The sequence below is a fragment of the Nelumbo lutea genome, chromosome 7 (genome assembly GCF_056320005.1).
Source record: "Nelumbo lutea isolate HS-2025 chromosome 7, American lotus-T2T, whole genome shotgun sequence".
NCBI lineage: Eukaryota > Viridiplantae > Streptophyta > Magnoliopsida > Proteales > Nelumbonaceae > Nelumbo > Nelumbo lutea.
Window position 1 is genome coordinate 46,848,813 of NC_142690.1, and position 25,398 is coordinate 46,874,210.

Below are 25,398 nucleotides of genomic sequence, written 5' to 3' on the forward strand. Positions count from 1 at the left end.
TTCCTAATCTAATTAGGAAGTTTCCAAATCTAAATCTCATTTAGATCTTGAACTCTCTGAGTGGATAGGGTGTGGGCCCAATCCTATCAGCTGATCTTATCTCAAAATTCGCCCCTTAAAGACTAATCAAATTAGCCCAGTTCGAAATGGGCTTAAGGCCCATTTAGGGTTATGTATTCATTAAGCCTTCTGAACTACTGCCCAGTTGGATTTCCTTGTATGGCATGGGACCCAAACATTGATCTACACATCAGCCACATGGGTTCAGCCCAGCCTCTGTTACAAGGCCTGGCCGAATACACTGTTATGGACAGTGCACCCCCTGAAACCCATCAGATGGGCTCTATGGGCCCAACACTTACCCTAAGTGGTCCCTGGGCCAAGCCACCTTGTAACACCCAGGGATTGTGGGCAGATGCAAGATTAGCCTATCAAGTATTATCCTCAATGGTCTTACACTTAACCTCTCAGCCCATAATGATCATACACTGCCTGACAAGAGAGGACCTCTCCCTCGGCTGCAAGGAACAGTGTTGCACTCTCTCAAGTATGGATCCCAGGAATTAAAACCTTTTGCAAACATTTCGAAACCATAAAATATATATATATATATATATATATATATATACTTTTATATCTCATATAAAATATATTTTGCAAAACAAATCTCAACGATTGAAATCGACTTCCGGCAGTCTTGGTTTCCATCAGTGAGAGTGCATCCCCGATCATTACCTTTGTCCGACAAAGGGGCTGATCCTGTCACTATGATCACCCACTCAGATGAATTCTCAGACTGTCCCAACATACCCAGGTTTTGACCCCCGCTAAGGATCTCACTGATTGGTACATCAAAGACAGTCCAATCCGACACCTCGTGCAGTATCATAATCGAGTCTAGGGGTCGGGTGTAACTTTCCAGTTTTGCCCATCAATCTCCAAGGTCTAGGGCAATACTGAAAATTTGGTTCAGTTCAAAGATTCAATTAATCCCACACTGTGTGTGCCTTGGGTCTCACCTTGGTCGCTGAGACAAGCCACCCCAACCGACTTGGTGGCACCACAGTGTCAGCCTTGTCAGGATAGGTCTCCCCAGACCGACCCACTGGCTGTGAACATTCTAAACTAAAACAAGTCTCATTAAGTGTCCAGTTTAAGGGCATTACACAGAAACATACCAAGGGAACATGAATCAAATATGCACTTTTATTCATTTACAATAAATTCATAAAGTACATCATTTTGATTGAAGCTAAGGGCATACAAAACTATTTAACAGCTCCCACTTGCACTTAGGTCCAATCAGGTAATAGACGGAGTCCCATTCTTTCCACGTGTTTCTCAAACACTTTCTGTGATAGTGGCTTTGTCAATGGGTTTGCTACATTTTCCGCTGATGCTACTTCTGAATCAAGACGTCCCCTCTACCAACAATCTCCCTCAGTACATGGTGCTTCCTCTCGATGTGCTTCGACTTCGAGTGGGCTTGTGGCTCCATAGCCTGAGCAATAGCTCCATTGTTGTCACGCAACAATGGGATGGGGGATGTGCTGGATGGAACTACTCCCAACTCATGAACAAACTTCTTCATCCACACGGTTTCTTTGGCAGCCTCACTTGCGGCAATGTACTCGGCCTCGGTCGTGGAGTCTGCAGTGGACCCCTGTTTGCTACTTTTCCAGCAAACAGCACACGATCCTATCGTGAAAACATATCCAGATGTAGACTTTCTATCATCTAGATCCGACTGGAAATCGACATCTGTATACCCTTGGATCTGTAGTGAGCTATAATCGAATACTAGACAAAACTCTTTTGTCCTTCGAAGGTACTTAAGCATGTTTTTCATAGCTGTCCAATGCTCCTGCCCTGGGTTGGCCTGAAATTTGCTTACTACACTCACTACCTGAGCAATGTCAGGGCGAGTGCACAGCATGGCATACATGATGCTCCCTACGGTAGAGGCATAGGGAACGTCCTTCATGCCATCAATCTCTTCAGAAGTCTTGGGAGACATCTTCTTGGAGAGACTGACTCCATGCCTGAAAGGAACATTTTCTTTCTTGGAGTTTTTCATGCTATATCTTTTGACTATTTTGTCAATGTAGGCAGATTGGGATAATCCTATTATCCGCTTTCATCTATCTCTATAGAGTCGAAGACCCAATATATAGGAGGCCTCTCCCAGACCTTTCATGGAGAATTGCTGTGAAAGCCATACTTTCACGGTAGTCAACATTCCTACATCATTCCCAATGAGTAGAATGTCATCTACATACAGAACCAACAAGGCAACCTTATCTCCACTGTACTTCCTGTAAACACAAGGTTCATCTGGATTCTGCTCGAAGTCAAACAATTTGACGGCAGAGTCAAAACGGATGTTCCAACTTCTAGAAGCTTGCTTAAGTCCATAAATGGATCTATTAAGTTTACATACCATGTTTTCCTGACCCGTAGCTATGAAGCCTTGCGGCTGCTGCATATAGATATCTTCAGTAAGATCTCCATTTAAGAATGCAGTTTTGACATCCATTTGCCAAATCTCATAATCATGGTATGCTGCTACAGCTAGCAGGATCCTAATGGATTTAAGCATGGCCACAGGCGAAAAGGTTTCCTCATAATCGGTGCCCTCTTTCTGAGTGTACCCTTTTGCCACCAGACGAGCTTTGAAGGTCTCAACCTTACCATCGGGGCCCTCCTTCCTCTAGTAAATCCATTTGCAATCGATTGCTTTTACCTCGGAGGGCGGATCTACTAGAGTCCAGACTCCATTGGTCTCCATTGAATCCATCTCTGCTCTCATGGCCTCCACTCACTTTTGGGAATCTATGTTCAACATAGCTTCCGCATAAGTCACGGGATCCTCCTCACTAGTCAAGGTTTCCACCAGGTAACTATCCTGGTCATAACCATAACGGGCTGGTGGCCTAGATACCCGAGTGGATCTTCTAGGTTGGTCACTACCTGGAACTTGTGGGACATCTCCCATTGCTCCTGAACTCTCCTCATCAAGAACAATTTCCTGACGATGGGTGTCCAGGATATAATCGGTCTCCAAGGACTGAGCATTTCGACTGCAGAACACTTTCTGCTCACTTGGGTCATAGAAAAGGTAACCTATAGGGCCTTTTGGGTAGCCTACAAATAGACAATGGCTGGTCTTGGATTCCAACTTGTCTGCACTCGTTCTTTTAACGTGTGTTGGACAACCCCAAATCTTCAAGTGTCTGACACTTGGTTTCTTTCCGGTCCAAAGTTCATATGGAGTGTTTGGAACCGATTTGGTTGGAACCCGATTCAGCACATAAATCACTGTCTCTAATGCGTAACCCCAAAAGGATGTGGGTAACTCTGAGTGTATGAGAAGTGATCAGACCATATCCAATAAGGTCCTATTCCTCCTCTCTGAAACACCGTTAAGTTGTGGTGTAGTAGGAGGAGCTAATTGTGATACTATCCCATTGTCCTTTAAGTAGTCCCTGAACTCATCAGAGAGATACTCGCCACCTCGATCAGATCAAAGGACTTTAATTTCTCTCCCCAACTGTTTCTCGACCTCTTGTCTAAACTCTTTGAACCTTTCAAAGGATTCAGACTTGTGTCTCATTAGGTACACATAACCATATCGTGAGAAATCATCTGTGAAGGTGATGAAATACACGTGTTTATTCTGTGTCCTAACACTCAGGGGACCACATACATCAGTATGTATTAGGTCAAGTGTGCCTGTACATCTTGCAGGCTTACCGTCAAATGGTCGTTTCGTCATCTTGCCCTGTAGGCAAGGCTCACAGGCGGGAAGATCTTCTACAGTTAGAAAATCCAAAGGACCATCCTTTACCAACCTTGTGATTCGGTCAACACCGCTGTGGCCAAATCGGTAGTGCTACAGACACGTGGGATTAACTGTATCACGGGCTCTCTTCTTGGGGATTTCAACCGACGTAGTTTCGGTTATGTTAGTTTCTAGAAAAGGATGTAGAACATAGAGACCGTTCTCCAGTTCCCCGTATGCGATGAATCTGTTATTTCTTTTAATAGTAATCGTATTACTAAAGAAGACAGAATAACCATCTGCACACAGTTTTGAAATAGAAATCAAAATTCTTCTTAAGTTTTGTACATAAAGACAATCTTTCAATACAACTTTTCCTTCTCTAAAAATTAACTCCACGGTTCCTATTGCCGCAGCTGCAACGGTTGCAGTAGTCCCCAAGTAGAGAGTGACTTCTCCTTCACTTAGCCTTCTGCTTACCTTGAACCCCTGCAGTGAGTTGCACGCATGAGTTGAAGCCCCAGAGTCAATACACCAGGACGCAAAAGCTACTAATAAGTTGGTTTCTATAACACAAGTTTTGAAATTACCTTTCTTGGATTCCAGGTAGGCAGGACAATTCCGTTTCTAGTGGCCGGTCTTCTTGTAGAAGTGACAGGCATCTGATGCTTGGTCTTTCTTCTACCTTTTGCCCTTGGTGGCTTTCTTCTGAGGCTTCTTCGCCTTCCTCTTTCTCTTGCCCGTTTTGCTAGCTTCAACAAGCATAGCTACAGGCTCATCCTTTTTAATCAGTTCTTCAGCTCTTTGCAACATATTGCTGAGCTCTTGCAAGCAGACATTCAGCTTGTTCATGCTATAGTTTATGATGAACGAATTAAAGGAAGGAGGCAAAGAATTAAGGATAGCGTCTATCTGGGTTGCAAGGTCCAGCCCGGATCCAAGAGCCTCCAGTTCGTTGATGTAACCCATCATCCGAAGACAATGGTCGTGAACTTGTTGGCCCATGGACATTTGAGTGGTCATGAACTGCATCTAGACCTTTTGTCGAGTAGAACAATTCTGCTCTTCATACATCGTCCTCAGGCTGTCCAATATGTCCTTGGCAAGTTCGATCTGATCGAACTGCCTCTGTATTGGGTTGTCCAAGGAGGCGATGATGTAACACCGGGCTAGGGAGTTTTTCTCCTCCCATTCCTGATAGTCTCTCCTTCGGGCCTCAGAAGCCCTGTCTCCCGAACGCTCCGGGGCAGGATTCATTGCCACTTTGTCCAGCTTTTCTGAAGCTAGGACCAGCATAAGGTTCCTGTACCAGTCAGCGTAGTTTGGGCCCTTAAGCTTGTTGTCATCAAGAAGCTTTGCAAAAGATCTGTTTGCCATTTTCTGATAAAAGAGCAAACATCAATCCACAACCTAATTTGATTCATGTTCATTTCATAGATATGGCTTTTAATCTACGATCCATTTCCATTTATTCTCTCTGAGATTTCCCTCCTTTCTAAGTGACGGAGACTACGGGTTGTCTCTGGAAATGTGGGAAATCACATAGGGTGCATGGAGCCAACTGTTTCAGCTGCATAACCCCACCACCTTTCTATGAAGGATCACATCCACTCATCATATAAGTTTTCCCTTTGGCCTCTGTCAGATAAGGTTCAGAGCCGTTTTCAGGTAAACATTTCTATCCAATAAGTGCATACCCATCATATTCGTGAACGTCAAGGTACCGTGAGAGAGTTCCCATTTTCTGGTGAAGCCCCTCCCACATCGGTTTATGACGCCCCTATCATCTTATGAAACACTCAGACAAGCCCAACAGCAAATGGATAGCCCACTTTCTGGTGCGTCTCCTCATTACTGAAGGACCCATCCTCATGCTAATGATGGAAGGCCTTTAGAGAGTTCATCATATGAATCTCCCTATCACATGCACTCATATTAGTTGGAGGGAACAAATAATTTCACCCTAGTTTGATTTAGGTCAAACCAAAGTGTCTCCCACTGATTTTCATAAAGTCAGATTTTGGTGGGCCTTAAATCGGCTAGGGTTCCGCACGCAACCTCTTGATGAGGTGTGGGGCCCACCATTGAGGGAGGTCATCCAATGACCAAAAGGGACACCATTGCAATGATGTGCATTCAGCCATGGTGTGCGCAAGAGCCACTGTCGAATGAGCATGGGCCAAGTACTTATGGCCCATGTACGCAGCACATCACACATCCATACATCTCATGCAGGGATAAATTGATCCAATCAATTAATTATCTGTAAGGCCCATTGGAAGCCCGTTTAAAAAATTCCATAATATTAACCATTAATATTATCTAGGTATATGGGCTGAATTAGGGTTACCCAGTTTGGCCCATATAACTTTATCCTTTAAAATGGGTTTTTTGCAGTTTTAACTATTTAAAACTGGGCCTTTACAGGCTGGGCCGAATTAACCATTTAATTAAATATCAATCCTCAGGCCCATTAGTGGGAAAATTAGGGCTGACTTTCAGCCTTGATTAAACCCTAGAATTGGTCCAAACAGTTTGAACCAATCTTGGTTCGAATGGGTCTGGGGTTTGATTTTTAATTAAATCCTTAATTCAAGAAAATAATCTGAAATTAAATAACTGATAAAAGAAAAAACAAAAACAGTTAATCAGGGCTGTTCGCACACTCCATCCTACAAAACAGAGGTTAGATCACAGATTGCAGTTTCTCAAACTGCAAATTGCAGATAGCGAATCTCCCATCTACGAAATCTCCTTCTCTGCGCCGCCATCTTCGATCCAAAATTAAAATAAATAGAAATCCTATTTCTATTAATTAATACATTAGATCGAATGCCTATACATTGAGTCTAAAAATAAAAAAAAAATTATTTACAGACCAAATGTAATAAATAAATTCAATAAACTGCAAATCTTGCAGTTCTCCCTACGCAAACCAAGATTCCGATCTCCTCTTGTACGAACAGCCCATAAATCAAGAAAAGTATAAAGAACTATTCTAAATAATAACCAGATTTATTTAAAATTAATTTCAGATTATTTGCCCATCCGTTTTGGGAACAAATTTCCCAAAACCCATATCTGCGCAAATTGGGTAGAACGCCTTCTCCCTATTTGCGCAGGTTCAGATCTGAAACAGAATGGTTCAAGATTTGAACCATGGCTCTGATACCACTGAAGGGATAGGAAATCCATCATATGGACACCCAAGATTGCGGAATGAAGGGGGCGAATTTCAAATTTTTTTTTCTTTCCCTTCAACTGGGAATCAAATTCCCTATTTAGAAAATCATATTTTCAAGGATCATTCTTGAATCATAAACTGAACCAAATCTGAACCAAAAGGAGGAGAGAGAGAGATAATACCTGATACAGAGAAATAATATCTCTCAATAGAGGTGTTCACGCCCAAGGTAGAAACCAAAATCTGCTCCCACTGAAGATGGCACAGTGTAAGGTGGAGCAGAATCAGTAGTGTCCTTCCTAAGAACTTGATTCTTCCCAAGAATCACCTGGACGGCTTGTGAATACAACTCCTACCAACCTTTTCTCCAAAAGATTGGAATCAAGATCCAATCTTGATTTCTCCCAAGTAATGGAGATCGAACTGCTATAGGCGGCGGCTGTAGGAAGGAGGCGGCTAGAGAGAATTTGCAGGTTGCAGAATTCTCTCCTCTGTGATCTCAGCTCTGAAGACTAGACTTGTCTCTGTTGGATGCTGTGTCTAAAGGCTGCCACCCCCTCTTCCTTTTATAGACTTAAAGGGATCAGCTCCTAATCCCATTAGGAGTTGTTAACCCAAATCATATATGCATTAGAAGTCCCTTTAAGATAAGGATATCAGCCAGTTCCTAATCTAATTAGGAAGTTTCCAAATCTAAATCTCATTTAGATCTTGAACTCTCTGAGTGGATAGGGTGTGGGCCCAATCCTATCAGCTGATCTTATCTCAAAATTCGCCCCTTAAAGACTAATCAAATTAGCCCAGTTCGAAATGGGCTTAAGGCCCATTTAGGGTTATGTATTCATTAAGCCTTCCGAACTACTGCCCAGTTGGACTTCCTTGTATGGCGTGGGACCCAAACATTGATCTACACATCAGCCACATGGGTTCAGCCCAGCCTCTGTTACAAGGCCTAGCCGAATACACTGTTATGGACAGTGCACCCCCTGAAACCCATCAGATGGGCTCTATGGGCCCAACACTTACCCTAAGTGGTCCCTCGGCCAAGCCACCTTGTAACACCCAGGGACTGTGGGCAGATGCAAGATTAGCCCATCAGGTATTATTCTCAATGGTCTTACACTTAACCTCTCAGCCCATAATGATCATACACTGCCTGACAAGAGAGGACCTCTCCCTCGGCTGCAAGGAACAGTGTTGCACTCTCTCAAGTATGGATCCCAGGAATTAAAACCTTTTGCAAACATTTCGAAACCATAATATATATATATATATATACTTTTATATCTCATATAAAATATATTTTGCAAAACAAATCTCAACGATTGAAATTGGCTGCCGGCAGTCTTGGTTTCCATCAGTGAGAGTGCATCCCCGATCATTACCTTTGTCCGACAAAGGGGCTGATCCTGTCACTATGATCACCCACTTAGATGAATTCTCAGACTTTCCCAACATACCCAAGTTTTGACCCCCGCTAAGGATCTCATTGATTGGTACATCAAAGACAGCCCAATCCGACACCTAGTGCAGTATCATAATCGAGTCTAGGGGTCGGGTGTAACTTTCCAGTTTTGCCCATCAATCTCCAAGGTCCAGGGCAATACTGGAAATCTAGTCTAATTCAAAGATTCAATTAATCCCACACTGTATGTGCCTAGGGTCTCACCTTGGTAGCTGAGACAAGCGACCCCAATCGACTTGGTGGCACCACAGTGTCAGCCTTGTCAGAATAGGTCTCCCCAGACCGACCCACTGGCTGTGAACATTCTAAATTAACACGAGTCTCATTAAGTGTTCAGTTTAAGGGCATTACACAGAAACATACCAAGGGAACATGAATCAAATATGCACTTTTATTCATTTACAATAAATTCATAAAGTACATCATTTTGATTGAAGCTAAGGGCATACAAAACTGTCTAACAGCAACGACAGAAGAATGTCTACCAAAGGTTGGTCAGCAGTCCCGACCAACTTGTTACTCTCCACAAGATGGGAAGACGGATGGAAGAGATTAACAAAAAGTTGGAGAAATTAGCAGCTAACAAACCCACTTTTGAGATAGAAACTTTCGTGGCAGGCGAGGTTTCGGGTCAGTCTAATGAAGGCCAAGCATGGAAACTAAGGAGAGATTTGAATGTTGAAGAAGAAGTTGACGTGGTAGGATTTCAAAGGGATGCAGATGAGCTATTTAGGTTGCTGACACGAAATGATCCTCGGCCTCTTGTCACTGTTTCCATTGTAGGTATGGGAGGGTTAGGTAGGACTACACTCGCTAAAACTATTTACAGTAGAATTGATGTTAAGAAATGCTTTGATACTTGTTCTTGGGTTTATGTTTCTCAAAATATAGGATCAAGGATCTGCTACAGGCTGTTATAAAGCAAATCGGAATTGGTCTCACATATGAGAAGAAAAGGGCGTTAGAGAAGATGAGTGAGGGCGATTTGAGGAGAATTCTGCCTTTCCATTTGAAGCAGAAGAGATGCCTGATAGTATTGGATGATCTTTGGAGGAAACAAGACTGGGATAGCTTGAAAACAGACCTTCTTGTTCCAGATAAGGGTAGGCAGTGCAGGGTTCTGCTCACCACTAGAAATGAAGAAGTGGCCAGGTATGCTGAGCCATCAAGAGAACCCTATAAATTACGCCATCTGAATAAGGAGAGTTTGAATCTGTTTTGGAAGAAAGTTTTCCCATTTGAAGTTGGAAGTACAGAAAATTTTTGTTCCAAAAGCTTGCAGGATTTGGCAGAGAAAATTGTTGAGAAGTGTGGTGGATTACCACTGGATTTTGTATTACTAGGAGGTCTCTTATCTGCAAAACGGAAGACGACTACAGAGTGGTCCAAAATTATTGATTTTGCTAATTGGCAACTAACTCAGGACCCAACAAATTGCCAAGAAGTGTTGGCTTTGAGTTACAGAGATCTCCCATATCACTTGAAGTCTTGCTTTCTCAATCTGGGTATTTTCCCAGAAGATTATGAGATTAGCTGTGAAAAGACTGATGAGGTTATGGATTGCAAAGGGCTTAGTGCACACCAGAGGAGATGAATTGATGGAAGATGTTGCAGAGGATTGCCTAGAGGGGCTAATACAGAGAAGCATGGTTCAGGTAGTGCAATGCAAACCAGATGGCAGCGCTTTGGTTTGTCGTGTCCATGATCTCCTAAGAGACTTGGCAATTTCAGAACCCAAACAAGATAGATTTCTTGAAGTTACATGGAAGAACTCGTTTCTATTCCTAGATAGATCATGGCGGCTGGCTATCCATCCTCAGAATGGCACAGACAATTCTACAATTAGTGTTGAGAAAAAACCTGCTATCTCATAATAGCCAAATAACAAAATATATATCCGAATGAAACAAAATAATTTTGTTTTCCCTTTGTGCAGTTAAAAGGGCATGCAAGCCAACAATATCAATCAAGTAGAAAATTTATATGCAATAATAAGAACACAATCCACAAATAGAAGACACAGGATTTTAACGTGGAATGGTAGCTATAAATATATAATCCTAGCAAGTGCACTAGTTATCAAGTAGTATAATAATATCGTTCCCACGAGGATTTAACAAAATAAGTATTAGAATCATACTTTTTCCTAATTATTTGGACAATCGAAAGTTAGGATTGAGCAAGAACTACTGAAAATAAAACTGGAACAAAGAAAATAAAAATAAGGGCGATCACTAATCGAATGTGCAAATGATGAAATCGCTAGGACTTTTGCTCCACCTAACCAATGTAATGAATATTGATGGGTCTGATTATCCAAGACTAATTATCATTCCCATAAGCTGAGATTTTCCGAAATTTATTTAATATTCTCTCTCGAGATATACTAAACCTACGCCCATCAAGTAACCCTTCGATCTCTCGAGTAGAGCTCTCAGGATGGAAGTGCATTAAGTTCCAGAAAACCATTAAATTCAGATGAATCATGTATATATATCTCTATATACCATTCAATTCACACTATAAATTATTCTATCAATTATGTGAATTCCTCTCTCAATTCATTACATAACTCACATCAATTAAGAGGTGGCCAAGCTCTTAATTGCATTAAGCACAATAATTCATAGACTATATGGAAATCACAATCTTGGATAAATCAAGAAGATAAAAATATATTCATTAACATGGTTAGTGATGTAACCATTTTCGGCCACGTACCAATGTTTTGTGATGTAAAATTTTTTGGCTAAGTACATCGTCATTTGACCCGGTGGTGGCATGCCTTAGTGATGAGCTACTTGGTGGTGAATTGCCTACTGGAGAACTGCTTGGTGGAGAACTGCCTAGGGGTGAAATGCCTGGTGGCAAACTGCCCAGTGGCGAACTGTCTGGTGGCAAACTTTCTGGTGGCGAGCTCCTTGGTGGCGAACTGCCTGGTGGCGAACTGCTTGGTGGTGCGCTCCCTAGTGGTGAACTGCCTGGTGGCAAACTGCTAGGTGGCGAACTGCCTGGTGGCGAGTTCCTTGGTAGCGAACTGTATGGTGGTGAACTGCCTAGTGGCGAACTGCCTGGTGGCGAACTACCTGGTGGCGAACTGCCTGGTGGCGAACTGCCTGGTGGCGAGCTGCTCGGTGGTGAACTGCCTGGCGGAGAGCTACCTGATGGCGAACTCCCTACTAGGCGGCCGGTGACTTAGAGAATGGTGGAGCTCCTTGGTGCGGCGCAATCCGACTGCCCTCAGCATGAGGTGGTCTTCTTTCCTTTGTAGGCAGTGGGAGCTGAGGGACCTACAAGAACTCCATCTTTTCCTCCTCTTTGTAGGTGGCGGGAGCTGAGGGACCTGTGAGAACTCCATCTTTTCCTCCTCTTTGTAGGCGGCAGGAGCTGAGGGACCTGCGAGAACTGAATCAGTGGTCCCAGGGGTATTTTCACGACGGGGGCTCTCCGACGCTTAAGTTAGCACTCTAATTGTAGAGAGCTTTGAAGATAATATTGAGAAACGAGAGAGCTAGAGAGCAGGGGTTACTTCCCTTTTTTCATCCTCCTCCCCTTCGAGGGGTGAGGTCTTTATATACCAGAGTCCTCGCGGGTTAGGTGGGTGAAAAGCCTCCAAACGGTAAGACTCGTCACATCCTATCAGAACCGGGATACGGTGGTGAACTCCTCGAGGTCGTCAGGCTGGCGCTTGTGTCAGGCGGCCAGGTCGGCGCCTGGGCTGGGTTGTCAGGGCGGGGCTTGCGTCAGTCGGCGGGGCTTGCATCAGTCGACGGGTCGATGTCTGGGCTAAGTTGTCAGGTCGGCGCCCGTGTCAGCCAGCGGGTCAGTGTCTAGGCCAGGTCGCCAGGTAGGAGATCTTCCTACGATACGCCAAACTACTCCTATACCAAACTTCTCTACAAGTGGCAAGCTGCCTATAGCGAGCTGCCTGGTGGCGAACTGCCTGGTGGTGAACTCCCTAGGGGCGAACTCCCTGTGGCGAGCTACCTATGGCGAGCTGCCTGTGGCGAGCTCTGCCGAACTGTTTGTGGCAAGCTCTGCCGATCTGCCTGGCTCTTTGGCGAGCTCCCTAGTGAGCTACCGAGCTCGTGGGGTATGTATGCCGCCGAGTTTATCGGTGGACGTCTTATTGGCTGCTTGGCCGGATCATGTGCTAGGCTGATCCAGTTCGGCCAGGTCAAACAGGCCGCGTGCCAGGCCATGCGTCAGGCCGCGCGCAGGTCGCGCACCGGGCCACATGCAGGTCGCGCAGGTTGCGCAGGTCACGCCAGGCCGACCAGACTGGTGCCCGGGTGGGTCACCAACTTCGTAAGTTTGTTGGTTGGGTGTTTGCCTAGTTGTCACGTGTCACAATTCCACTGGAGGGCCAAATCTGTCCTCATCAATAGCCCCACACTCCCGAGCTGATAGTAACTCAGTGAAGGGAGTAGATTTCTTTTGGCTCGTAAGTCAACAAGCTAGTAAGTGCTGATCCAATTCCTAGTGTGGCCCGTAGGTTTTGGGAGCGACTCGTTGTCTACTCTTCTTTGACTTTTGCCCGTGCCAGAGAGGCGACCGGGTCTTAAATAGTAATGTGGCTCGTAGGCTTTGGGAGTGTCTCGTAGTCTACTCTTTTCTGACTTTGCTCGTGCTAGAGAGGCGACCGGGTCTTAAGTAGTAATGTGGCCCGTAGGCTTTGGAAGTGACTAGTGGTCTACTCTTTTCTAACTTTGCCCGTGCCGGAGAGGCGACCGGGTCTTAAGTAGTAATGTGACCCATAGGCTTGGCCTGTGAGGTGTTGAGTTATGATGGTGCTGCATCAGCTTTGTAATGCCGGTCACCCACTCCTTCAAGAATCTACTAGGAGCTCGACCTTCGGGGGCAGCACTACTAACTTTAGGTTGCCAGCTCACACGGGAGCCTTGGAAGGCTCGACCGGTAAGGGTGCCTATGTAGTCAGTTGGCCGCCAACTCTCGCGGAAGCCACAAAAAGTTTATCTTTTTAGGGGGGACCATGCGGAGAGGACTGATGTGGCATTATCTGAATTGAAAGTAAGGTTGGTAGAGCTACTTAGTCCGTTAGCTCCCTGCATAGTCTTTGAGTTCATAAAAAATGTAAACTATAAAGCGATAGCTTCAATTTCTAATAAGTGAGGACTTAGATTTGGTAAGATGAGAACTTAGCTTTTGTAGGATGAGAACTTAGCTTTTTGTAGCATTTTATCACAGACGACGCCAATTGATATAACCGTTTTCGGCCACGTACCAATGTTTTGTGATGTAAAATTTTTTGGCTAAGTACCTCGTCATTTGACCCGGTGGTGGCATGCCTTAGTGATGAGCTTCTTGGTGGTGAACTGCCTACTAGCGAACTGCTTGGTAGAGAACTGCCTAGGGGTGAACTGCCTGGTGGCGAACTGCCCGGTGGCGAACTGTCTGATGGCGAACTTCCTGGTGGTGAGCTCCCTGGTGGCGAACTGCCTGGTGGCAAACTGCTTGGTGGCGAGCTCCCTGGTAGCGAACTGCCTGGTGGTGAACTGCCTGGTGGTGAACTGCCTAGTGGCGAACTGCCTGGTGGAGAATTGCCCGGTGGTGAACTGCCTGGTGGCGAGCTGCTCGGTGGCGAACTGCTTGGCGGAGAGCTACCCGATGGTGAACTCCCTACTAGGCGGCCGGTGACTTAGAGAATGGTGGAGCTCCCTGGTGCAGCGCAATCCGACTGCCCTTAGCATGAGGTGGTCTTCTTTCCTTTGTAGGCAGTGGGAGCTGAGGGACCTGTGAGAATTCCATCTTTTCCTCCTCTTTGTAGGTGGCGGGAGCTGAGGGACCAACGGGAACTCCATCTTTTCCTCCTCTTTGTAGGTGGCGGGAGCTGTGGGACCTGCGAGAACTGAATCAGAGGTCCCAGGGGTATTTTCCCGGCGGGGGCTCTCCGACGCTTAAGTTAGCACTCTAATTGTAGAGAGCTTTGAAGATAATATTGAGAAACGAGAGAGCTAGAGAGCAGGGGTTACTTCCCTTTTTTCATCCTCCTCCCCTTCGGAGGGTGAGGTCTTTATATACCGGAGTCCTCGCGGGTTAGGTGGGTGAAAAGCCTCCAAACGGTAAGACTCGTCACATCCTGTCAGAATCGGGGTACGGTGGTGAACTCCTCGAGGTCGTCAGGCTGGCGCTTGTGTCAGGCGACCAGGTCGACGCCTGGGCTGGGTTGTCAGGGCAAGGCCTGCGTCAGTCGGCGGGTCGGTGTCTGGGCTAGGTTGTCAGGTTAGCGCCCGTGTCAACCAGCGGGTCAGTGTCTAGGCCAGGTCGTCAGGTCGGCACCTGTGTCAGTCGGCGGGTCAGTGTCTAGGCCAGGTCGTCAGGCAGGCGATCTTCCTACGATACGCCAAACTACTCCTGTACCAAACTTCTCTACAAGTGGCGAGCTGCTTGGTGGCGAACTGCCTGGGGTCGAACTCCCTAGGGTCAAACTCCATATGGTGAGCTGCCTATGGCGAGCTGCCTGTAGCGAGCTTTGTTGAACTGTTTGTGGCGAGCTCTACCGAGCTACCTGACTCTTTGGCGAGCTCCCTGGTGAGCTACCGAGCTCGCGGGGTATGTATGCCACCGAGTTTATCGGTGAGCATCTTATGGGCGGCTTGGCCGGATCATGTGCTAGGCTGATCCAGATCGGCCAAGTCGCGCAGGCCGCGCACCAGACCATGCCAGGTCGCGCAGGCTATGCGCCAGACTGCGCCATGTCGCGCAGGCCGCGCGCAGGTTGCATAGGCCGCGCGCCAGACCGCGCCAAGTCACGCAGGCCGCGCGTCAGGCCGCACGCGGGTCGTGCAGGCCGCACGCCAGGCCACGCGCAGGTCTCGCAGGCCGTGCGTTCCTTGCTTCTTGATTCAAATCCGAAATTGAGTGATTCAGTGATGTCTTTAGCTAGTCCGCCCCCTCCTTTATATAGATTGAAGGGGAGGGGGATGGTCTCCTACTTTCTCTTGAAGTTAATCTTACAAGAATGGAAAGTCCTATCCTAATTCTAATCTTATCTCTTTATCTAATGAACTCAATCCCTTTATCTCTCTAATATTACATCAAGAATTTAGATCTGGAAGGATTCTTCTTAGTTTCTTGTTCTTGGGTTCATAATAGACCTTTTCTGCGAGTTGGGTTTTAGCTGCGGATTGGGCCTTCCTATGAAATTGCCCCAAATTCGGGCCCCAATTTGACTTCGATTCAGGTCGAATCAGCAAAAGCTCAAAATACGAAAGTTGTGGCTTTTTCTCTTATCTTTCCAGTGGGTTTTGAATCATCCCATTCAGAGTTCGGAGACGCTAGTTAGGCCCAGATCACTGAATGATGTCGAAACTGTGAAAAATCATTCGGTTTGTCTTTCTTTGCTCTTGATGCCTTCTTTTATGCCCTGAACAGAAATATGTGTCCAATTAGGTGTTAATTCAGTATAAAAGACAGAGTAATCAGAGATAAAAATATGATAAATTCTCCTCTCATCAAATCCCCCACACTTAAACTCTTGCCCGTCCTCGGGCAAGACAAAACTCAAAACAAAATTAAAACAAGAACGAGCTAACTAAAAGATGGTATTGGATTTTTCTCAATAGGGTATTGGTTCTCCCGCATGCCTTGATCCGGTGTTAATGGTCATTCCATTTGTCCATTTCTTTTCCTCTTTAATTTGTCAAGGAATAATCTTAAATCGCCAATCCTCATGTCCCCAAGTGAGATTGACAATCAAGGGAAGCAGGCATCTCTTCGCATAAGAAATTTAGGGCTAGAGTAAGCCCTCTTTGTTTTCATAATCACATGTAGCAAGATTCAAAAAATACCCTCTCATGATTCTTCAAAACAAAACAAGAGATGTTATTACCATAAACTTGCTTATGTATCACATCTCCACCACTTATCATGAGTGCAATGCATTAAAAGGTGAATTAGGGATTGGGATCTAGGGGTGAGTGCATTTTATGCTCCATCTCACCCTTTTATTTTATTTTATTTTATTTTTTTAGTGTGAGTGCATTTTATGCTCCATCTCACATGAGTTTTTTTTTTTTGGATAACGTGTTCCAATACATGAACTCATTATCGTGGTCTTAACATGCCTAACAAAATAAGTTCTAGAATAATCAACCCATGTTTGTCCGTTAGAAACCAAATGCTCACAAGGGTGAAATCTATATTACATCTTGCCCGTTGATCATTCAAACTATTAAGATACCTTCCATAGCCAAAAATTTCAGCTAGATTTGCCTGCATCCTTTCCTGTCTATCCCACCTAAGCACATGATTCAAGGTGGTTTGCAATTATTCAAAAACAAGTCTTTAAGGAGCAAAAATTTCAAAAGGAAAGGTTAAAAAGTGATGATCAAAGCATACTAGAGTTCAAAAATTTTATCAACCCCTTAATCCTCCCCTACACTTAAGATCTACATTGTCCTCAATGTATGGAATATTCATAGCAAAAACAAGGAGAGAGAGTTAAGAGGACTTCTCTGAATGCCTCGTTGAGGGCCTGCAGATGTGAGATACAAGGAGAGAAGAAAAAAACACTCATAAAAAAAACTGAACAAACAAATAACTAAACTTAATGGATTGCCTCCCACAAGCGCTCTTTTTAAGTCATGAGCTTGACTTTCACCTTTCTTTTATGGCAGTTTTAAGGAAAGAATGAACCCATGGTGGATGGGTTGCTCTCCTGGAATATAATGTTTCAACCACTGTCCATTTACCTTGAATGTACTCACATCATCATGATGTAGTTCGATTGCTCCATACGGGAATACCTTAGCCAGAACAAAAGGTCCGCTCCACCTAGTTTTCAACTTCCTAGGAAATAGCTTTAGGCGATAATTAAAGAGCAGCACCTTATCTCCTTCCTTGAACTCCTTCCCAGCAATTCGAGAGTCATGCCATGCCTTGGTTTTTTCTTTGTAAGTGCGGGCATTCTCGTAAGCGTGATTCCTCCATTCATCTAACTCGTTGAGCTGAAGTTTCCTTGCCTCACCTGCATTGCTTAATTCAAAATTCAGAAATTTGGTAGCCCAATAAGCTTTATGTTCCAACTCAACGGGTAAATGGCATGCTTTGCCGAAAACTAGTTGGTAGGGTGACATATCAATTGGGGTTTTAAATGCAATACGGTAAGCCCAAAGTGCATCATCTAACTTTAAGGACCAATCTCTTTTGGATGTGGTAACCATTTTTTCTAAAATCTGCTTTAATTCCTTATTAGAGACTTCTACTTGGCCACTGGTCTGAGGGTGGTAAGGGGTTGCAATTCGGTGTGTAACACCATACTTATTTAACAGTTGTTCAAATTGCCTATTGCAAAAGTGCTTCCCCCCGTCACTTATGATGGCTCAAGGTGTTCCAAAACGAGTAAATATGAATTTTTTCATGAATTTAATGACAACTCAAGCATCATTAGTAGGGTAGGCACATGCTTCCACCCATTTGCTCACATAGTCCACAGCCACAAGTATATAAGAATTATTAACAGACTTTGGAAAGGGTCCCATGAAATCGATGCCCCACACATCAAATATTTCGCAGACAAGTATGTTGCTCAAGGGCATCTCATATCGCAAGCACTTACATATTTGAATACATCCCTGAAGAGTGATGGCTAATACAAACCGCTTTGAAGAATTTTTGAAGCAGTTCTTGATGCTCCATGGTGACCTCCTGCTTCTTTGTCATGGCAGAATTGTATGACACTTTGTACTTCCTCCTCAGGAATACATCTCCTTATCAAGCCATTCCTACAAATTTTGTACAAGTAGGGTTCATCCCACAAGTAATATTTCACATCAGAGAAAAATTTCTTTCTCTGTTGATATGTCAGGTGAAGAGGCATCACATTCCCTGCCAAGAAATTGGCCAAATCAGCAAACCAAGGTTCATTATTTTCATTAATCGCATAAAGGTGCTCATCTGGGAATTCATCATGTAAGGTTAAATTATCAATGATTTTGACATACTTTTCATCCAGCCTTGATAAATGGTTAGCTACCGTATTCTCACTACCCTTCTTGTCCTTAATTTCTAAATCAAGTTCTTGCAACAGCAAGATCCATCGTAGCAGCCTAGGTTTTGCATCCTTCTAGCAAGCAGATACCTCAAGGCAGAATGGTTAGTGAATATGATGACTTTAGATAAGAGCAAATAGGATCTGGATTTTTCAATAGCAAATACTACTGCAAGTATTTCTTTTTCGGTAGTGGAATAATTTTTTGTGCTTCATTCATGGTCCTACTTGCATAGTAAATGGTATGAAATTTCTTATATTTTCTTTGCCCTAAAACTGCGCCTAAGGTATCATTGCTTGCATCACACATTATTACGAATGGTAGTTCCCATTCAGGAGCTGATACAATCAGCACTTGAACCAAATTCTCTTTAAGGGTGTTGAATGCTCACAAACAATCATCATTGAAATCAAAAGGAACATCCTTAACTAGCAGATTTGTTAGGGGCCTAGCGATTTTTGAGAAATCTTTGATGAACCGCCTATAAAAACCGGCATGCCCGAGAAAGCCCCTAACATCTTTTGCTAACTGTGGTGGAGGTAATTTTTCAATCAGTTCTATTTTAGCTTTATCAACCTCGATGCCTCGGGAGGACACCCTATGCCCTAGAACGATTCCTTCTCTAACCATGAAATGGCATTTTTCCCAGTTTAAAACAATGTTAGATTCCTCACACCTTTGGAGTACCTTTTCTAAATTAAGCAAGCATTCATCAAATGATGATCCATAAATAGAGAAATCGTTGATGAAGACTTCCATGAAGTCATCGATGAAGTTACCAAATAATGACATCATACACCGTTGGAAAGTAGCAGGTGCATTGCACAATCCAAATGGCATTCTCCTAAAGGCAAAGGTCCCATAAGGGCAAGTAAAAGTGGTTTTTTCCTGATCTACCAGTGCAATGGGTACTTGAAGGTACCCGGAGTAGCCGTCCAAGAAGCAATAATATTCGTGCCCTACAGGTCTCTCTATCATCTGATCAATAAATGGCAGTGGAAAGTGGTCTTTCCTAGTAGCCTCATTTAACTTTCGATAGTCTATGAACACCCTCCAACCAGTTATTGTTCTTGTGGGAGTTGATTCATTATTTTCATTTATAATTACAGTCATCCCACCTTTCTTTGGTATGACTTGAATGGGGCTTACCCATGATGAATCTAAAATTGGATAAATAATACCTGCTTCGAGCCATTTCAAAATTTTTGTCTTTACCACCTGTTGCATTTTTGGATTCAGCCTCCTTTGTGGTTGTGCCTTGGGACTACAGCCTTCCTCCATCAGAATTTTGTGTGAGCCAGTTATTGTTCTTGTGGGAGTTGATTCATTATTTTCATTTATAATTACAGTCATCCCACCTTTCTTTGGTACGACTTGAACGGGGCTTACCCATGATGAATCTGAAATTGGATAAATAATACCTGCTTCGAGCCATTTCAGAATTTTTGCCTTTACCACCTGTTGCATTTTTGGATTCAGCCTCCTTTGTGGTTGTGCCTTGGGACTGCAGCCTTCCTCCATCAGAATTTTGTGTGTGCATACCAACGGGCTGATTCCTTTTATGTCTGCAATGCTCCATCCTATGGCTGATATGTGTTGCTTGAGTACCCTCACAAGCTTTTCCTCTTGGAGACCTGTCAAATCAGATGAGATAATTACAGGTAAGGTGGAACTGTCTCCCAAAAACATATATTTTAAATGAAAAGGTAAGGGTTTGAGTTCCAAAGCTGGAGGTGCATTGATGGAGGGTAGTAATTGTTTAGAGGAGATCAGCCCATCTAACAGTAGAGATCTTCCTTTCTTTGGCTTGCACTCTTCTTGGCCGACCTCTAAATAATTTATTACCTCCTCTACTTTGTCCTCCACTACCTACATGTTATTACCAGAATTAATGAGATAGTTTGCAAAGGGGTCATCTATCTTTGATTTATTAATTTCTGCTACCACCACATCAATGGAGTCGATTACATAAATTTCATGTTCTTTAGTGTTGGGATACCTTAGGGTTTGAAAAACATTAAATATCATTTCTTCTCCATTAAGTCATATGCTTCCTATGGAGTTTTCCTCATGATCGTACCACCTGCGGCTGCATCAATAATGGATCGGTTAAAGGGGGTAATACCATTATAAAAAGTCTGAATTTGAAGCCAAGTTGGTATCCCATGGTGAGGACACTTCCTAAGCATCTCCTTGAATCATTCACATGCTCCATATAAGGATTCCCTCTCAAATTGAGCAAAAGTAGTAATATTATTAATTAACTTTGCTGTTTTGAAGGGTAGGAAATATTTAGCCAAAAATTTCTGGGTTAGATCATTCCAAGTGATGATACTTCCTATAGGGAGTGAGTTAAGCCAATCTTTAGCTCTATCACGCAATGAAAAAGGAAATAATCTAAGCCTAATCGCATCATCACTAACTCCATTATGTTTAAATGTATCACATATTTCTAAGAAGCTAACGATGTGTGCATTAGGGTCATCACTTGGTAATCCACTAAACTGAATAATTGTTTGGATCATCTAAATTATTGCAGGCTTGATTTCAAAATTATTGGCATGAATGGTGGGTTTGCAAATGTTGGATGTCGCCCCATCAATGTTTGGACAAGCATAGTCCAAGAGGGTGCGAATTCCTTCTGCCATTTCTCCTTCAATCTCTATGGTTGGTTCGCAAATAACAACATCCTCTCTTGCTTTTCCTTTGTTGGCCCTTTGCAACAAGCGAAGAGTCCTCTCAATTTCTGGATCAAATTCAGCTAGTCCATCTCTTCTAGTACGTGTCATGCACTAGTAAATCTGAACCAGCAAGAATTTGAAAATAAAAATAAAAATAAAATAATAATAAAACAAAAGCAGCAATAGAAAAATCCAAATTAATCAAGGTTAACAAGTTCTAATATTATTTTAGGATTAAATCCCTGACAACGGCGCCAAAAACTTGATAGCTATAAATTTTAGGAAGTGCACTAGTTATCAAGTAGTATAATAATATTGTTCCCACGGGGATTTAACAAAATAAGTATTAGAATCACAGTTTTCCCTAATTATTTAGACAATCGAAAGTTAGGATTGAGCAAGAACTACTGAAAATAAAACTGGAACAAAGAAAATAAAAGCAAGGGCGATCACTAATCGAATGTGCAAATGATGAAATCGCTAGGACTTTTGATCCACCTAACCAATGTAATGAATATTGATGGGTCTGATTATCCAAGACTAATTATCATTCCCATAAGCTGAGATTTTCCCAAATTTATTTAATATTCTCTCTCGAGATATATTAAACCTACGTCCATCAGGTAACCCTTTGGTCTCTCGAGTAGAGCTCTCAAGATGGAAGTGCATTAAGTCCCAGAAAACCATTAAATTCAGATGAATCATGTATATATATCTCTATATACCATTCAATTCACACTATGAATTATTCTGTCAATTATGTGAATTCCTCTCTCAATTCATTCACATAACTCACATCAATTAAGAGGTGGCCAAGCTCTTAATTGCATTAAGCACAATAATTCATAGACTATATGGAAATCACAATCTTGGATAAATCAAGAAGATAAAAATATATTCATTAACATTGTTAGGCTTTTCATATCCCTAGCAAGAAACAAATCAGTTGATAATAGAAGAATTAAAGCAAACAAAGGGAAAGAAAGAACTCTTGAATTCGCCCATGGTGCTGAGATCTCCTCCTCTTGCCGCCACCTTCTTCTTGAGATTTCTTGAATTCTTGAACCTTTCTTGAACCCTTCTTGACTGATTGCTCCTTGCTTCTTGATTCAAATCCAAAATTGAGTGATTCAGTGATGCCTTTAGCTAGTCCGCCCCCTCCTTTATATAGATTGAAGGGGAGGGGGTGGTCTCCTACTTCCTCTTGAAGTTAATCTTACAAGAATGGAAAGTCCTATCCTAATTCTAATCTTATCTCTTTATCTAATGAACTCAATCCCTTTATCTCTCTAAGATTACATCAAGAATTTAGATCTGAAAGGATTCTTCTCAGTTTCTTGTTCTCAGATTCGTAATAGACCTCCTCTGCGAATTGGGCTTCAGCCAGACTTTTCTACAAGTTGGGTTTTAGTTGCGGATTGGGCCTTCCTACGAAATTGCCCCGATTTCGGGCCCGGATTTGACTTCGATTCAGGCTGAATCAGAAAAAGCTCAAAATACGAAAGTTGTGGTTTTTTCTCTTATCTTTCCAGTGAGTCTTAAATCATCCCATTCGGAGTTCGGAGATGCTAGTTAGGCCCAGACCACTGAATGATGTCGAAACTGTGAAAAATCATTCGATTTGTCTTTCTTTGCTCTTGATGCCTTCTTTTATGCCCTAAACAGAAATATGAGTCCAATTAGGTGCTAGTTCAGTATAAAAGATAGAGTAACCGGGGATAAAAATATGATAAATTCTCCTCTCATCATGGAAAACCCTCCAAAACAAAGGGAAAAACCACAGGCAACTAGCCACTTAAAAGCTTCCACTATTAAATCAATGGGATACAGAAAAAAGTTCTTCTCTAGCAGTAAATCTAGAGGCTATCAGCATCAACTACTCACCCAAAGGTGGATTTCGTCACATATCACAAATAACTCAAAGACAAAAATTAAATATCTCCAAAATGATAATTGAGAAGAGGAATGGCAAATCAAACCAGTAGATATGCAGCTTGAGGTACCATCGACTGCATACTGAAATCCCAAGACGATCAGAGAAAGGGTCACCATGCAGTTTTGTGTTCTTCACCCATGAAAACCCAAAAACCTCAGTTCTTCTTTCCCCTCTCTCTCTCTCTTCTGTTTTCGGTGGAAGGCTTCACCGAACTGTTTGAATTCCCCCACATACCGAACAAGTTATTTGCTCATAACTGTCTTTGCTAATGGAAAGACACATGAGGCTGCTTTTATGAGCCTCTTCGACTTCTTTTTCTTTTTATAGTGGGCCCTCCACGAGGGAAGGGAGCCCAACCAACAATCTCCCCCTCACTTTTCACGTGGAAGGTGGCAGCCCCGTGCCAGCGGCCATCCTGCAAACAACAAGCTTTTTCTTTGACAAAGTCTTGATCATCATATCTGAGCCATTATCATCAGTATGAACTTTCTCAAGTTGTAGCAGCTTCATCTCCAGCACATCTCGAATCTAATGATACCTCACATCTATATGCTTAGAACGTGAGTGGAAAGTAGAGTTCTTATTGAGGTGGATTGCACTGTGGTTGTCACAGTATAGAACAAACCTTTATTGTTTATGGCCCAACTCTTGTAGGAACTTCGTCATTCAAAAGACTTCTTTACAGCCCTCAGTAATAGCAATATACTCGGCCTCGGTAGTAGACAAAGCAACACATTTTTGCAGTTTTGATTGCCACGAAACAACTCCCCCTACAAAGGTAATCAAGAACCTTAATGTAGACTTTCTAGAGTCAATGTCACCAGCCATGTCTGCATCTGTATAACCATCTAGCACTGGCTTGTTACTTCCAAAGCACAAACAAACTCTAGAAGTACCTCTGAGAATCCATTTCACAGCTGCCCAATGTTCTTTTCCTGGATTAGAGATAAAGCGACTAACAACACCAACAGCATGAGCTATATCTGGCCTTGTACATACCATAGCATACATCAAACTACCAACTACGGATGCATAAGGCACATTCTTCATTTCTTCCTTCTCTTTCTCATTGTAGGACATTGCTTGGAGCTAAGCTTGAAATGACCTGTAAGTGGAGATACAACCGGTTTTTCTTTGTTCATATTGAATCTCTCTAAAACCTTCTCAATGTACTTTTCTTGGGATAACCAAAGCTTCTTGTTCTTCCTGTCATGGATGATTTTCATGCCAATAATCTATTTAGTTGGACCCAAATCCTTCATAGAAAAAGCTTTACTGGGTTCTTTCTTCAACTTGTTGATCTTAGCAGCATCATGACCAACAATCAACATATCATCCACATAAAGCAGGAGAATAACAAAATCATCATCAGAGAATTTCTTTACAAACACACAGTGATCAGAAGTAGTCTTACTGTACCCATTAGCTTTCATAAAGGAGTCAAACTTTCTGTACCATTGTCTGGGTGCCTGCTTGAGCTCATATAAACTCTTCCTCAACCTGCAAACAATATCTTTTTTACCTTGTCTCACAAAGCCTTAAGGTTGTTCCATGTAAATCTCCTCCTCTAAGTTACCATGGAGAAAGGCGGTCTTCACATCAAGTTGTTCAATTTCCAAGTTTAAGCTGGCAGCCAATCCCAGAACAACTCACATAGATGACATCTTCACAACAGGTGAGAAGGTTTCTTCAAAGTCAACACTCTTTTTCTGATTAAATCCCTTCACAACCAATCTTGCCTTGTACCGTGGCTATGAGCAATTTTCTTCACTTCAATTTGAAAACCCATTTATTCTTCAAGGCCCTCTTACCCTTTTGGTAGCTTTACCAGATCATAAGTATGGTTCTCATACAAGGATTTCATCTCATCTTCCATGACTTTTAACCATTCTTGTTTCTTCTCATGAGACAAAACCTCCTGATAGTTCTCTAGTTCTTCCCCATCAGTAATCATTACATACTCAATAGGGGAGAATCTTACAGAAGGTTAACACACTTTAGTGGATCTTCTCAACTAAGGCTCTTCTGATGGTTATAAATTATTCTGTTCATCTACTTTATCTTCTTCATTTTCTGGTTCATTATCAACTAGAGGGGTATTTTCATCTTGATATTCTTGTACATTTCTTCTATTTCCAATATTTGCAACTAGTGGACTAACCATACCTGGGTCAACTAGTTCATGATCTGTAGACTTTGGCTTATCTGGCTTTCCAAAGTCTGCAATAGTCTGATCCTCGAGGAACACTGCATCTCTGCTCCTGATGAGTTTCTTATTGACTGGATCCCAAAACCTATACCAAAATTCCTCATGACCATACCCAAGAAAGATACACTG

The 25,398-nt window shown here is 42.9% G+C and overlaps 1 non-coding gene and 1 pseudogene across 1 annotated transcript; both read left to right on the plus strand.

Moving 5' to 3' along the window:
- Window positions 1-25,398, plus strand: part of LOC148846262 (putative disease resistance protein At1g50180) — a 29,413-nt pseudogene that overhangs the window by 1,582 nt on the left and 2,433 nt on the right.
- LOC148846263 (small nucleolar RNA R71) lies at window positions 20,604-20,710 on the plus strand. The gene has a single exon (XR_016102652.1). It is a non-coding gene; the product is annotated as a small nucleolar RNA R71 (small nucleolar RNA).